General features: G+C 42.9%; 1 pseudogene; it reads left to right on the plus strand.

The window, feature by feature from the left end:
* Window positions 1–7,921: 7,921 nt before the first annotated feature.
* Window positions 7,922–11,964, plus strand: LOC117613363 (annotated as a pseudogene).
* The last annotated feature ends 5,154 nt before the right edge of the window (window positions 11,965–17,118 follow it).

The following is a 17,118-nucleotide window of genomic DNA, read 5'->3' on the forward strand; positions in this document are numbered from 1 at the left end:
ATTGGGGCCACAGATTTTGATGGTGCTGGCGACCCAGCAGTGGCCGAAGGGTGTATAGAGAGGATAGAACGGATCATGGAAGTGATGGCCGTTCCACAGGATCGCAGAGTCATTTTGGCCAGTTTCTTTTTGAGCGGAAATGCCAGACACTGGTGGGAGTCAATTAAAAGGAGATATCAAGATCCGTCAGCCATTACATGGCCAGTTTTTCGAGCTGCTTTTAACAGCCAATATTATCCACAAGCGTACCAGAATTTGAAGATGCAGGAATTTTTGCAGTTGGACCAGGGGTTGATGACAGTACTGGAGTATGAAAAGAAGTTTAATGAGTTATCAAGGTACTGTATTCCACTGGTAGAGGATGAAAGCAAAAAGTGTCAATTGTTTACTAGAGGATTGAAAGCCTCTATCAGGGACATTGTAATTAGTCAACGGCTGACGAATTTTGGAGACTTGGTGATGTCAGCTTCGCTGATAGAGAGTAGTCAGATGATGGTCAGGGCACAAGGTGAACCTCGAAGACGATCATTTGATATAGGTGGTCCCAGTCAGGGGTCGTCCAAGAGAGGCAGTTACAGTTCTGGATTATCTAGTGGTCGTAGTTTTGGAGGTTTTCGACCAGGAATTAGTTCCACTGGAGGCTCCAATCGGAGTGGTAGTTTTGGAAGCCGTTTAATGGGCAATGCAGTTAGAGGTTCTGGGAGACAACCACCCTCAACAGTTGGGGGGAGGAGGAATCCACAATGTACTGTGTGCGGTAGATTTCACAACGGGGCTTGCAGACAGGGTACCACAGGGTGTTTCCACTGTGGTCAACAGGGGCACTTCCTGAGAGAATGCCCACTATTGTTACAAGGTGGTGAAGCGACTGTTGCACCACCTCGAGAGACAGGCACACAGAGCAAAACCCAGTTTGGAGGAGCCTCGTCCAGCGATGGAGCGCCGACTAGTGTTGCCAGCCGAGGTGGCAGTCAGCAGCAAAGACAAGGTGGACGTACCAGAACCACAGGCAGAGTGTATCACATGTCCCAGCAGCAGGCACAGGCGTCGCCAGATGTGGTGACAGGTATGTTATCAGTCTTTGGAACCCCTGCTAGAGTTTTGATTGATTCTGGGGCTACACACTCATTTGTTACGCCTAGTTTTGCCCGCAATGCTAATGTCAGATTGTCAGCCCTACGGGATGAATTAGCAATTTCTGTACCTACAGGAGAGATTTTTTATGTAGGTATGGTATATAGTGATAGTGCAGTGTTAGTGGGGGATGTGTGTTTAGAAGCAGATTTGATTCCACTAGAAATGGTAGGCTTGGATGTTATATTGGGCATGGATTGGTTAGTTAAGCACCATGCCTCAGTCGATTGCTTCCGGAAAGAAGTTATACTTCGTAGCCCTGGACGCCCTGAAGCGACATTTTATGGTGAGCGTAGAGTGCTCCCATCTAGCCTCATCTCAGTGATGACGGCAACGAGACTGCTCAGAAAAGGGTGCTCAGGATATTTAGCTTATATAGTGGATAGTAGGACTCAGGAGTTACAGTTGGAGGATATACCAGTAGTTCGGGATTTTCCAAATGTATTCCCAGATGATCTTCCTGGGTTACCTCCCCACCGGGAGATCGAGTTCACTATTGAACTCATGCCAGGAATAAGCCCTGTGTCTCAGGCACCTTACAGGATGGCACCTGCAGAACTAAAGGAGTTGAAGGTGCAGCTGCAGGAGTTAGTAGACAAGGGCTTCATCCGACCCAGTTTTTCTCCTTGGGGTGCTCCAGTATTGTTTGTGAAGAAAAAGGATGGTACCATGAGGTTATGTGTCGACTACAGGCAGCTGAATAAAGTCACAGTGAGGAATAAGTATCCGCTACCCCGTATTGATGATTTGTTTGATCAGTTGAGGGGTGCTAAGGTATTTTCCAAGATTGATTTGAGATCGGGGTACCATCAGTTACGGATCAAGGAAGAAGATGTACCTAAGACAGCTTTTCGCACCAGGTATGGGCATTATGAGTTTTTAGTAATGCCATTCGGATTAACGAATGCCCCAGCTGCGTTTATGGATTTGATGAACAGAGTGTTCCGACGTTATTTGGATCGCTTTGTCATTGTCTTCATAGATGATATTCTGGTGTACTCCAAGAGTCGAAAGGCGCATATGAAGCATTTAGAATTAGTACTAAAGACGCTGTGGAGGAAGAAATTGTTTGCTAAGTTCAGTAAGTGCCAGTTCTGGCTAGATAGAGTAAATTTCTTAGGGCATGTTATTTCTGCAGAGGGTGTTTATGTTGATCCTCAGAAGGTTGAGGCAGTAGTGAATTGGCCGCAGCCAACCAGTGTTACGGAAGTACGGAGTTTTCTGGGATTAGCTGGGTATTATCGTCGCTTTGTGGAAGGTTTTTCTACGATAGCGGCGCCTCTTACCCGTTTGACTAGGAAAGGAGTTAAGTTTGAATGGTCAAAGGAGTGTGAGAAAAGTTTTGATGAGCTTAAAACCAGGTTAACTACTGCTCCAGTATTGACACTTCCAGATGACAGTGGCAACTTTGTGATCTACAGTGATGCCTCCCAACAGGGCCTTGGCTGCGTACTGATGCAGCATGGTCGGGTGATCGCTTATGCTTCTAGACAGCTGAAGAAGCATGAATTGAATTACCCTGTGCATGATTTGGAGTTAGCAGCAGTGGTATTTGCTTTGAAGATTTGGAGGCACTACCTGTATGGAGTTACTTGTCAGATTTTTACTGATCACAAGAGCTTAAAGTACCTATTCACTCAGAAGGAGCTGAATTTAAGACAAAGGAGATGGCTAGAGCTGATCAAAGATTATGATTGTACCATAGAGCACCATCCAGGGAGAGCTAATGTAGTGGCAGATGCCCTTAGTAGGAAATCATCAGGTTCAGTAGCTTATCTCCGAGGGAGGTATGCACCTTTGATGGTTGAATTGAGAAAGCTCAGAGTTGAGCTAGGTGTAGATGAGCAGGGAGCATTGTTAGCTACTCTCCAGGTACGACCTGTCTTGATGGAACGAATAATAGCAGCTCAAGCAGAGGACCCTTTAATTTGTACTCTTCGAGCAGAAGTGGAGAATGGCACTAGAACAGACTGTTCAGTGAGGAACGATGGAGCTCTAATGCTGGGTAATAGATTGTATGTTCCTCATGATGAAGTTCTGAAAAGGGAAATTCTTGAAGAAGCTCACAGCTCAGCTTTTGCCATGCATCCCGGGAGTACTAAGATGTACCACACGCTGAGAGAACACTACTGGTGGCCTTTCATGAAGAAGGAGATAGCCGAGTATGTCAGGAAGTGTCTGGTTTGTCAACAGGTAAAAGCCGAACGACAGAAACCTTCCGGGCTGCTACAGCCACTCCCGGTTCCGGAGTGGAAGTGGGAGCATATAACTATGGATTTCGTGTTCAAGCTTCCCCGAACACGAAATAAGCATGATGGCGTATGGGTGATTGTGGATCGACTTACGAAATCTGCTCATTTCTTACCAGTAAGAGCAAATTATACCTTAATTAAGTTGGCCCAGCTCTTTATTGATGAGATAGTAAGACTTCATGGAGTACCAGTTTCGATCACTTCTGATCGAGATCCACGGTTTACCTCACGATTCTGGACAAAGTTGCATGAAGCTTTTGGAACCCGGTTACAGTTCAGTACTGCTTTTCATCCTCAGACGGATGGTCAGTCTGAAAGGACGATTCAGACTCTAGAAGATATGTTGAGAGCTTGTGCATTGCAGTTCAGAAATGACTGGGATGAGATATTGCCACTCATGGAGTTTGCGTATAATAACAGCTATCAGGCAAGTATTAGAATGTCACCTTTTGATGCTTTATATGGAAAACAATGCAGAACTCCATTTTATTGGGATGAAGTCGGTGAGAATCGACTGGAAGTGGCAGATGATGTTGAGCGAACGAAAGAACAGGTGAAGATAATCCGAGAAAGGCTGAAAATAGCCCAGGATAGACAGAAGAGTTATGCAGATAACAGGAGGAAAGACCTCCAGTTTGAAATTGGAGATTGGGTATTCCTGAAGCTTTCGCCTTGGAAAGGCGTAGTAAGATTCGGGAAGCGAGGAAAGCTGAGTCCTCGTTATATTGGCCCGTATGAGGTTGTAGAACGGGTAGGCCCAGTAGCCTACAGACTTGCTTTACCTCCAGATTTATCTCGGTTGCATGATGTGTTTCATGTCTCGATGCTCCGGAAGTACATTCCAGACCCATCTCATGTACTGGAAGAACAACCAATAGAGCTACAGGAAGATTTGACTTATGTAGAGCAGCCAGTGCAAATTTTAGACCGAAAGATGCAAGTCTTACGCTCGAGAGAGATTCCGCTTGTGAAAGTTTTATGGAGGAGCCACATAGAGGAAGAGGCTACCTGGGAATCTGAGGATCAGATGCGGGAACAATACCCGTATCTCTTCGAGTAACAGGTACGTAAATTTCGAGGACGAAATTTTCGTAAGGGGGGTAGATTGTAAGAACTCAAACCAAATATCTAAAAATTAAGATTTCTTTATTTCAGCGGAAAGACGACTTTGTCCTCACCTCTTTTAAGAGGGGGAACAAGTTGACTTCTTGACCGAGAAGGAATTCGGCAATTCCACCTACGCCGTTGCGTAGAGCTTGACGATACGAGTTCGTAGACACGTGGCACGCCTAATTTCGAGTTGTAACTAACGAGAAAAGATCTAAAAACGAAAAGGGCGTACAAGGAATTTTCAGTTTTCTTATTGCTACAGTACCACTACAGTACCCGAACCCTTTTTATTTTTTTTCTCTCCTTCTTCTGGTTCGAGCACTCTCTCACTCTCTCTCTCTCTCTCTCTCACCCTCCCGATAGTCCAGAAAAACCAGAAGGGCAACCACCTTCCAAGCCACCCCGACCCTCCGGAACGGACCCAGCAGCACCGGCCAGCTCCCGCCATCAACCTCAGCCTGTCCGCCGCCCTGCTGGAGCCGCTGGAAACTGCTGGAAAACGCAGCAGTTTTGGCCGATTTTCCAACCTCAGTTTCTCCCTCATCCGGACACCAAATCAGTCAGGTGAGGTATCGATTTCTAGGTATTTTTCGTGCTCTAACTGATGGTTGGCTGGGTTTAGATCGATTTCACCTCTGGGTTGCTCAAATTTTGACTTGAAATCGGCCGAACTTCGGCCGCCGGAATCAGTCAGTTCCGGCCACTTTTTGGGGGTTGACCAAGAACAAAAGTGACTCCAAATAGGGTGTTTTACCTAGGGTAGGAGTTTGGGGTCTCGGTTCCAAGATTTTTTTCGGCAGACCCGAATCGCTTTGGACACCCGATCGGTCCGCGCGTGTGGCGGCGCGTGGGCCAGGGTGGTGGCATGGCTCTGGCCAGTTTTGAGACCCTCGTGCCATCACGAGCGCGTAGGATTTTGCGGATCTCAATTCGGAGTCCGTTTGAGCCCCGAACGGATTTTCCATAATATGCGATTTCCGGGTGCAGTGTCGTCTAGCCGTTGGATCGCACCCCATTTCGGATATGTAGTTCTACATTGTTTCAGGATCGTGTAGGATTCAATGGATTGTGAATCGGAGTCCCGGATATTCCGGAATCGCGAACCCTAGGGTTAGGGTTTGAGTTTTAAGCGATACCGCGATTTTGGCCAATTCGACTGTCCGATTCGGACCAAATTCGCAGAGCTTGGTTCCCACCCTATGAGAAACCCTCCGGGAAGCTCAGATTGGCCATCGGAGATCGTGGACCCCACGGGTCCCGGGACGGCCGATCTGACAGTTTATCGCTTAGTTGAGCGTCGGACCTTTCAAATTTGGTCCAAGTGTCCATTAAGGGCTAATGTGGGCATAGGAGTGAAATGCAGGTGTGTCTAAGAGTCGGGGGGCAGGGTACTTAATGTAAATTCTATTTATCCAGCAGTTTATTAATTTATTATTCATGGATAATCAGGCACCAGAAGGCCAGCGAATCCACAGGAGGGACCTTCAAGAGGTCCAGTTAGCTCGGACCAGCAGTGAGTGGACCTTTCTTTTATAAATGCTTTTATGCATATGCATTTAAGTTATTGATCTTGAAGAAGTATTCTTGCAAGTCTTGAGCAGGTTTTATACAGTTAAATTATCAGGTTTCAGAGAATTTTCAGATAATTTTAGTCCACCATGAATCTTCGAAAGCAGAGTTTGAGTTTTCCATCAGATAAAAAGGGCAGCACAGTTATAGATAGAATAACGATTCAGTTATTCATCAGATCTTTCAGATATATGATGATATTTAGATATTATATTATCTCAGCAGTTTACATTTTCTTGAACCACTGTGGGTACCCAGTTACAGAAACAGGTTGCCATCAAATAAGACGATGTCTACAGACATCCAGGTTACTTTCAGCTACGTCAGTGCACTTGACATTTGCCTCACGAGTTTTGGGGACGCCCGGACAGTGAGTGCCAGGATTTGCGGCTCGGCTGACTTATGTCCCCGAGACCTGCCAGGATTTGCGGCTCGGCTGACTTATGTCCCCGAGACCTGCCAGGATTTGCGGCTCGGCTGACTTATGTCCCCGAGACCTGCCAGGATTTGCGGCTCGGCTGACTTATGTCCCCGAGACCTGCCAGGAATTTTGACGGATTTACAGAGGCTTTAACAGAAATACAGGGGTACACCTAGGTGGTAGTTTTAAAGAAATTTCAGTGCTTTGATGCAAATATTGATTTCAGTAATGTTACTCAATAATTCCTTGGTATTGAGCATATCCTGCATCTGGGTATATATAGATAGGTATATATTTATGTGAATACTTGAATTTACCCTAAATCAGTGCAGTTTACATATTCAGTTTATGAATATCATTATTTTTACAGTGGGGGTTATTATGTTCAGACACTGTTTGAGAACTCTATTTTGGTCCACTCACACTTTTAATGTTTTGCGCCCCCCAGGCCGTAGAAGAACGAAGGAAACCACTCGGGCCATCATCCTAGCTTCCGACCCACCACCACCAAAGTGTAGGAGTTCGTTGTAACTCTTTTGTAAATCCAGTGAATGTGTATAGATATGCTCTGATATTTTGTTGAACTTGAGAAACGGAAGTAGAGACTTGTCGGTTGTTTTAATCTGGCAGTTGGTGTGGATTTTTTTCAGTTTGTTGACAGGTGGGCAAAACAAAAATTTGGGTTTAGTCAAATTACAGGGGAGACTCTGCCGAAATTTCGGCAGGAGTCCAAAGAAAGTTTTAACCGTATTTATTAGCAGGAAGGTTAATGAGGTCATTGTGCCCGACATTTACCAGGTGTCGGACACGCACAGGGCTTGGCTCGAATTCCAAAGTGGAAATTGGGTTGGGTCCTGTCAAGAGATTTGATCATGGAAAGTTAAGAACACACTATCTTAGATTTGGGATCAAATGTAAAGATCAAGCATTTTTGAGCCATGATCCTTTTATTTTGGCCATCAATGACCTAGAGGCTTGAGATCTCTTACCAAGAAGAAGCTATTAAAGTAACTATAGCACTTATAATCGGCAGTGAAAGCACCAAAAGAAAAAAAATTTAATCTCAAAACAAACAACATGACAATCGTATTGGCGGGATTTATTTCCATTTTTATTTGAAATTTTTTTTATTTACTCATTTATATAATTTTATCGTAATTGAGATTTATTTCCTATTATAATTTTTTTTTACAATTTATCACTTTGTATATCTCTATAAAAATCTCCCTATCGAAAAGATAGATCAGAAAATTCTCATATACTTGGTTTGGCAAATCTTTATTTGTTAAATTATATATAAAATAAACGGGAAACAACTAGCAATAAACCATCGTTAATCAATTGGGCCTTCTTGACCAAAAGACCCGAAAGCCCAAAGGCCCATTGTTTTTGTATCTCGAAATCAAAAAAATCCCTCCCAGACCCAACGTCTTTCATAGACCAAACTCCTTCAGCGACGCTTCCATGGCGGACTATCTGACTCCGCTCCCCACGGCCCCCATCTCATAGCACTCTCGCTGCGCCCATACTCCGATTCAAGCTCATTCCTCCACCTTATGGCCTTTCCTCTTCTTCTTCTTCTCAGACTGGTCCTGTTACTCTCTCTCTTACTTTTTGCCCCAATTCTCCATTCCAAAGCTGCCTTGGGAACGGTCACCGAAGAAGATTTCTCGGAGGAGTTGCTTCTGAAGCCATTTCCGGATCGCAAGGTGCTGTCCCACTTCAACTTCAGAAGCAGGGCCCCACATACCAACTCCAGTGGCCGGCACCACCATCTCTTCCCCAAAGCCATATCTCAGCCGGTAGGTCTTTACGTGCCTCTGCATTATATTGTTTTTAAATTTGTTAACTTTGGCATACGATAAGGTCGTAAACACATAAATTTTTTTATCTTGTACCTGGGTTTTGTTTAATTAGGGTGTTTAAGGTAGTGAGGTAGGTTGATAGGTGTTGTAAGTTTTCAAAATTCACTCTCTGAGCTTTTAGCATTGATATTCAAATTTAGGATTTTTAAGTCTTACTGGTAGCACACCTAACTTTCCAATTACCTCCACTCCACCGTTCTTGTATGAATTCATGAAATTTTTGGTAGTATCTTATAAACTACTAAATAACTTACGGGAGAGTGTTGGTTGGACAGGTTCAGAAGTTTCACGTTAAGGAAATGGAATTTTCTTTCACAAAAGGTCGGGGGTGGGTTTGATCGCATATCAAGCAACAAGGCCAAGCCTCCTGGAGTTGAGTTGTGGGCTGTCTTTGATGTCCCTCTTGAACAGGTGGATGAATCTTGGAAGAATTTAATCCATGCTCTTTCGGGTCTCTTTTGTGCTTCAATCAACTTCCTAGAATCGTCTACATCATATTTGGCTCCTGAATGGGGCTATCGCCCAATGCCAGGAAGTCTGAGGTATGGTACATTGCCTCGTGAGGCTGTTTGCTCCGAGAACCTAACTCCGTGGCTGAAGCTCCTTCCTTGTAGAGATAAAGATGGGATTTCTGCATTAATGGATAGACCATCTATCTACAAAGGATTTTATCATTCACAGCGGTTGCACTTGACCTCAAGTGAATTTGAATTGGAGGGGATAGGTTCAGGAATTGTTCTACAGCAAACATTCACAGTTGTCGTACAGCCCGATAGTCTGAGAAGAGAACTATTATGAGTTATTCCCAAGAAACAAATTCACAACCAAACTGGTCATTGACCTCAATTTTTGGGAGGAAGGTCGGTGGAAGATGTGTGCTTGCCAATTCTTCCACTGTATACCTTCAGCTTGATAGTGGACTAGTTGCTGAACTAGATTATATGCAGAAAGAAAATGAGATATCCAGTGCTGATAAATCTGCCTATGAAGGTGTTATGAGTAACCCTGGCTTTGAATTGTCTGTTAAACCGAACAGGGTATTAAAAGAACTTTATGGATTTGAAAAGAAGAACCCATCTGTTCTATATGAATTTTCTATGGAGAAGTGCAGTCTAGGCCATTTGATTTAGGCCTAACTTGGAAGCTTCCTGTAGTTTGGTCCTGTCAGAAAGCACCATTACATGCTAGTCGATTCTTGATGGGAAGTAGGAATGAAAGGGGTGCTATTGTGATATCCTTGAGATCTACAGAAGTGAGTGATGAGTTGTTGCATACTGATATGAGTGAAGGCAGGTGCAAATTGGAAGTCAAAGTTTTTCAGGTTGTGCCTTGGTATATTAAGGTTTATTTTCTACATTGCGAGTGTTTGTTAATGAACAACCTCAAGAAGTTTCAGACATCGTTGAAAAGATGCGTGTTTCACCTTCTGTAAACAAGATGTCACGTGGGGTGATGGAGATGGTCCTGAAATTCCCTCGTGCAATGAAATTAGCTACTATAACCTTAGAATTTGATAAGGTATACTTGGGTAATCTTTTTTAAACTTTTTTTTCCATGTTTTATAGCTTTGGTTTTTATAAGGAATTTTCAAAGTATGAGGGAATTCCTGTGGTGCTAAACTGTGAGCTAAGTTCGTGCAGAACAATGATTGATGAAGCATTGTTGCTGGGAACTCCTATATCATCTTATTTGCTTGAAACATAGGCTGAAGTTTGACTGTACACTTAGTTTCTTCATTACTTGTTGATTTTTTTTGGTCTTCATTACTTGTTGATTTTTTTTGGGTATGACTTTGTTATAATATCTGTGTAGGGGTTTTTGCATATTGATGAATATCCTCCAGATGCCAATCAGGGATTTGATATTCCATCAGCCATAATAAGCTTTCCTAATTTCCATACAAGCATGCAGTTTTTTAAGGATAAATCTGTGGAGAAGTCCTCCACCTTATCCAAATTCCAGGTATTCTAACCACCTCTTTTTTTTTCTTTTTTTTTTTTTTTCCATTTTTTTGTGTGGGTGGTATTCATGTATCAGATTCATGGATTTTTGTACCTATTCTTGACTCTCTATTTGTGTATTGGAAAACAGCGATGTTTTGACGTACACAGTAGTATTACTTGTACTGTTGGCAACTCCTGATTTTAGCATGCCTTGTCAAGTTATGGTAATTACAATCATTGTGTGTCTAAAGTATTTTAGTTATTTCCTCGAAATAGTTAGAAGGGGTGCTGGTGAGGAGGAAAATTTTCCAAGAACAGAGTTTAGATTGACTGTTTGTAGCATATTGATAGCAATTTTTAGGTTTTACAACAGGGCATAGATATTAAATTTAGAACACAGCGTGAGTTGCAGATGTTGAAACAGTATCGATTATTTTTTGCACAATTGGCTGAGTTAATTTATTTCCAGAAGTTAGTCGGTTTTTCTTTGGATTTTATCGTGCAGTCCGCTTATAGGATGGGATAAGGTTAGCAACATAGTTTCCCTGTCACTGGTAGTAAGCTTGTAGTTGTGTTGGGGCACCATACGCCTTCTAGGACTGAAGTATTCCTCTTTTTGCTTGTTTCTCTTTCATTTACACCTACTGCAGTTAACTGTTTCATTTTTTTTAAATTAAAATAAATACCGATACTATAGAATTTCATGCGTACCACTACCACATCATGTATGGTTGAAGTCAGCTAATTGCCAATATTAAATAGAAGGAACGTGTAATTTGCCTTATGTTTTTACTGTGTCAACTTTATTACTCTGGTTGGTAGACCAAGCACATCAGGTTTTATAATGGACCTGCAACTTATTTGAAGATCTATAGCCACCACTCTCTATATATATGTGCTTGCGTGCGTGCATGTGTATGTGTGTGCAGCTAACTTCAGGTGTTGAAGCTCGTGCTAAGCTTTGAGTTCTTGGGTAAAGTAGAAGGAGAGCCAATCACATTGCAGACAAATGCTTTTGAAAATGATAATGATAATTTGGTTTGACACCAATGCAGAGTAGCAAGACTACAACAATCTTCAGAACCATCATCAAATTGTGTAAGAATCCATGGTATGTTCTTTATTTTGTCACACCATATCTCATGTTTCCGTTTCCTAAATGTGCGACTATGATTCAGAGTTTAACAATATAACATGTCATATATATCGGATAACATAAGGTTATCCTATAATGTATATATATGCATATATATTAATTATTCTTTGTATGTGCTGCAGATTTTATGTTGACAACATCCCAAATAAGGTTGCCTACCCATCAGAACCAATGAAAATACAAGCAAGCTTATGGTGGCCTTGAGAGGGATTGAACTTTTGCACCATTTAGAGCTCACCACCAAGGATTTGACATAATTGGTTGCATACCACAGAGATCCATGAAAGAATGTTGTGGACACAATTATATTGGTAGAAACTCGAAACAATAGGAAGTTTTGGGAATTAGACTCAAACGAACCACAAGCAAATGAGAATGGAAGGAGGAGATATATGAACTATGACCTTTGTATTGATTTAAAAAGGTACCCTATATCTCCGAGGGAGTGCAATATTAAATCCTCAATGAGTGAGGAGCAATAATGAGGTTATAATAAATAGTGAGAAGTAGATTATATGAACTGTCCTTAATGTCTGGGTATTGCTACCGGAGTTTTTTGACTTTTAGCGGCGGTTTTCGGTATCGTTATTTATACGCTTTTAGTAGTGGCTAGCGGCGGATTTTACAGTCACTAAAGCTAGTTCAAAATTTGACACCCTAAAATCGTCACTAAAGTTCTAAAACCGTTGCAAACCGCAAAAAAGGGAACCGTCACTAAAAGATACAAACTACATTCTGCATATTGAAGTGTCTGGGAATTTATTCCCCATTTGTTCATTATTTTATCTGAAAACAAGATGAAAGATCGTTCCTGCATGTCATGAAGTACCCAACGAACTTGATGGAACCTTGATCTTCCAGGATTAGAGAGCGAATTCGTCTTAAAACGGTGACAAATGGTAAGCATCTGAAGTGTTTTTCGTTTCAGAGCTTCTTCATTGTCCTCTTTACCTGTGGAGATAAACTCCAATGTCACTGTCTGTTCAAAAGGAAGAACCACTTGTTTTGAAAAACTATAAAAACCAAGAACCCCGGTAATGGAAATGGACCAGCGCTCCTATTTGATTGATGCTCTCAAAGTATTAGCAACTCTATTCAAAAGCTCCCATTTTAGTTTTGCTCCAAGTCTCATTCTAGTTCTCAGTTTCGACAATTCAGTGTGATTTATTAGCTTTGCTAAAACTTTTCAATCTTTTGTTTTAGTTATCTTGATTGTCTTTCAATTCCGACTGCAAATGGAATCCTAGTTATGTTTTCTGGATTTTTATTTCATTTTCTTATTATTGATTTTTTGAATTTGATTATAATGATCTAGATTGATAATCTTGTAACGTAAAATGCCACAGTTACAGCAAAATATTACTCCACAAGTCTGCACTCTCACACATAAATAATTCTCTTAAACATTTCTAGTGCTCAATAACATAAAAACCATGTAGGTTGTCAAAGATTGTGTATCCAATTCTTGGTAATTTGGAAAATTTGTGGGATTATTTGCAAATTTTTTTTTATAGGAATCAGACCATGTATATGTACATTTCATAACAAAAATATAGTAGTCCAAACACCTAAATAAATCTGAAATTTGAAATATCAAGTGACATAATTTTATAATTTCGTCCTTTATCTAAATCTAAATATATATATATGTTTGGGCCTAAATTTGGCACACCCAAAAGAAATCCAAGAAGAAGGCCCGTGGTAAGAAACGCATACCCAAAACCCAAAAAGCCCAAAGCATGGAAAGCCGATATTTGGGCTTTAAAAGATCAGCCCACAGAATTTGTTTGGATTCAAGCCCAAGAAACAAAAAAATATATATATATATCTCCCACGTGGCTACCTCAGCTATTGAGAGGGTCAACATTTTCAACTAGAGTTTTTATGGGAAGAGACGTCTCCGGGAAACTGCCGACAGGAAATCAAGAAGCCCACCTATTTTCAGAGATTTGTTTTGCCCCAAAGACAATAGTCCATCTTTTCAAAAGGATTCACAGGCCATGCCTTCTCAATTAGAACAGGAAATAAGGAATTATTCAGAAAGTACAGAAGAAAACCAAACCGCCATGAAAAGCACACACAAGCGTTGGCGTTGGTTGAAACAAAAAGCAGTCACCCAGGGAACTAGGGAAGGGATCACTGGAGACTATTGAGAACTTGTCTGCCACGGTTGATAAAGATCTTTTCTAAAGAGATCTTTTTGCCGCCCATTTAAAATTTAGAAAACACCTCCAGGAGAGGATCTCTTATAAAAACAGAAGCAGGCAAGAAAGAAAAGGACAATCAACTCATCAATCAAAAACACAACACCAAGAAAAAGCCAAGAGCTCACTTGAATTCCAAAATTCAGACTTAGAAGACAAGTCTTCTAGAACGAGACACCTCGTTACAAATTTGGTTCAGCAAAAGCCAAGACAAGCAGAGTTTGAGTTTTCACAGACGTGGAGACCCCAGAAAACTCAGGACGAGTCTTATTCAAGCAGAACAACTCTCGTAGTACGATCCTTAGCTCATCAGACCATCGAGAATAGCCACTTCTGTCCCTTTCAAGCAGGAGGAATTGCAGTTCTGCCTATTCAAAAGGCCTCACAAAGCGTGAAGAAAACGTAAAGCTCTGCCAAAATCCAACTTTGGTATCGATTTGCAGGTCAACCCAGCATTTGAAGTCACAAAGCAGTGCGGACCAATCCAGATATGTCCAGTCCAGCCTAAGCAGAGTCTTCCATTCAAGCGGAAACGAAGTTCCGACAGTCCTTTAACTTGTCTAGAGTTAAATATGTGTATTTATTATCTCGCAAAAGGCAGTTCTGCCTAAAACAGTCCACTTCTATCAAACACTTCTGGCCAGAACAGCCGTTTCCTTTATATACTGAGATAAATTATGAAAGTCCTTACCAGTCTAAGGCAAGAAAAGAACTTACTTGGGAGATATTCCTCACCCAAATTCACAATCGTTTGATTTTTAGAAGTCAGTAACTTGGGGCGCAAGTTATCTATTCTAAAAAGAAGTCTGCTAGAATTCACGTTGCTAGCAGTGGCACGCTCGCACACCAAAGAAAGCTGACTTGCTTGACCAGTACATGGTCTCCAAGCCAGTGGGGAACTTCGCCCTTCCATCACAGGAGCTAAACGCGAAAACGGGTGAACAATTTGGCACGCCCAGTGGGACTTCTCAGTATACATACTTCAGCAGAACCGTTCACAGGTTTACACATACAGGAAGCTCTAGCCAGAATTCATACTAGATATGGAGACAAACCAGATGGCTCGCAGGGAAGGTTCCGAGTCAGAAGAAAGCGACGCCAGACAATCAGCTCGCGGCAGCACAGGAAGTAGACATTCTGGAACTAACTCCAGAAGGATGAATCAAATACAGGAGTCAATACTCCGACAAGAAGCCACGGTCCAAAGGAGCCAAGACACTCTCAATAATATGACAGCAATGATGCAATGGCAGGTTAACAGGCAGTTCCGGAAAGACCGAGAGAGCGCCATGGCCAGAGTCCAAAACCCCGATGCTGTAGTCCAGCAGCTGGATCTCCCTCATGGTCCTCCACCAGGATTGGCATGGCCATACCAGGAAAATCCTTTAGTTGCACAGATAGCTGGAGTACCAGATCACAGAGAAGTCCAGGCTGGTCCAAGAGAGGGAATCCTTCCTAATCAAGAGCAGGAGGTCCCAGCCCAACCAAATGACCTTGTATTGGTTCAGCAGAACCAGCCAGAACCTCAGCCCATTCCACCCTTGGTGGTCCAGCATGATCAACCTTTGGCATTTCAGCCAGAACCACCAGCTGTATTGCCATATAGACCCAGAAGGATGGACCCTAATCCATTCCCTCCACCCGCAAGAGGGAGAAGGGGCAGAGGGGGCAATAACCTTTTTGCTAACCAGGACAGGAATAGACCGGGGGCAAACTGGAGAAATCACCCAGATATCGAAGAGCAGGAAGGACACAGAGAAGAACCTCCACTCAGACCATACAGAATGGAGCCCAGAATCGATTACATTCAGGCAGAACAGGGACAGAATCCTCCCCCCATCAACGCTCTGAATGATATAGGGGCATTGCAAAGAATGATCAGGGAAATCATGGAACCCGAGGCCAGAAGAGGTGAAAGGCCTATATACAGGAAACCATATCCAGCCTGCATCGATCAAATACCATTACCTCCAGGCTTCAAAGTACCAAACTTCACCTTGTTCAACGGGGAAGATTCCCATGCTTCCTCAGTTGAACATATAGGCAGGTTCTCCGTCCAATGCATAGCTATTGAGAACAACCCTTTGTTGAAACTAAGACTCTTCGGCAATTCTCTCTCTGGACAGGCTTTCACCTGGTATACTAGCCTGCCAGCCAATTCTGTGCAGACTTGGGAACAGATGGAGAACGTCTTCCATGACTATTATTACAGGATCCAGCCAGAAGTCACCATCAGTGACTTGGCCGCCCTCAAGCAAAGCGAAGATGAACCAGCCCAAGACTTCATAACCAGGTTCAGAAAGCTTAAAATGAAGTGCCGGATCCCCATGGAGGAGAGACATTTCATCCAGATGGCCCAGGCTGCCCTTAAAATCTCTCTCAGAAAGAGGTTCGACGGGATATTGTTCGGGGACCTGGCAGAATTGGCTGATAAGGCTTCCAAGTACGAAGAGCTGCTCAGAGAGGAACAACAGAGAAGGAACTCCTCTAAAGGCACTTATTACAAATCCCCTTCCTCTTCGGTCCACCTAATTGGGGTGGAATCACAGGAGGACACAGAAGAGTCAGAAGAGAAAGAGGTTTCGGTGGCAGAAATGGCAAAACTAAAACATCCTATTAGTTGCAAAGCCCTTACAAAGCCACCTAAAGACCAAAAGCCACCACCATTCACGGGAGGATTCGTTCCCAACAAGCCAATGCAGAACAAGGTTTACTCTTTTGATTTAACCAAGGTTGATGCTTTGTTCGATGAAATGCTGCTGCAGAAGGCAATAGAAACGCCTCACAGAATACCCAAGCCGGAGGAACTCAAAGGGAGACAGTACTGCAGGTGGCACAACTCTTGGAACCATTCCACCAATAGTTGTGTCGTTTTCAGGGACGTGATACAAGAAGGAATAACGGCAGGAAGGTGAAACTGGCGGAAAAACCACCATCGGTCACGACAGATCCTTTCCCTCAACCACAAGTCAATATGGTCAACTTGAATTGGCCAGAACAGAGAGAAACTCAGCCAATGACAGATACTAGTTGTAGCAGAGGCAGAAGGATCATAAGGGAGACCAGCCAGAAACCAAGAGCCACCATATCAGCTGGGGTAGTCCTTTGTAGCAGGTGCAAGTGTGAAACAGAGCTAGAAGTCGTTCTAGACAAACAGAATCGACCCACGCCTAGTGTCTTTGATAGGATTGGAACCTCACCCCAGGGCAAAGCAAGGCACAGGAGCCATTTCAGGCCTTCACAATGCAGCGAAAGGAAGGTAGAACAGCCCAGGAAGGAGACATCAATCAAGGCACCCGGGAATGGAAAGCCCTTGGCAACAATCATAGAGGGCAGGTGGTACTCCGTAGGGAAAAGCGGCAGACCAACCATGGAGTTAACCAGAACTCAGAGAAGGAGGATCCAGAGGCAATACTGCACATATCTCAAGAGCCAGAATAAAACTCAGGTACATATAGAGACCA

The sequence above is a fragment of the Prunus dulcis genome, unplaced genomic scaffold (assembly GCF_902201215.1).
Source record: "Prunus dulcis unplaced genomic scaffold, ALMONDv2, whole genome shotgun sequence".
Taxonomy (NCBI): domain Eukaryota; kingdom Viridiplantae; phylum Streptophyta; class Magnoliopsida; order Rosales; family Rosaceae; genus Prunus; species Prunus dulcis.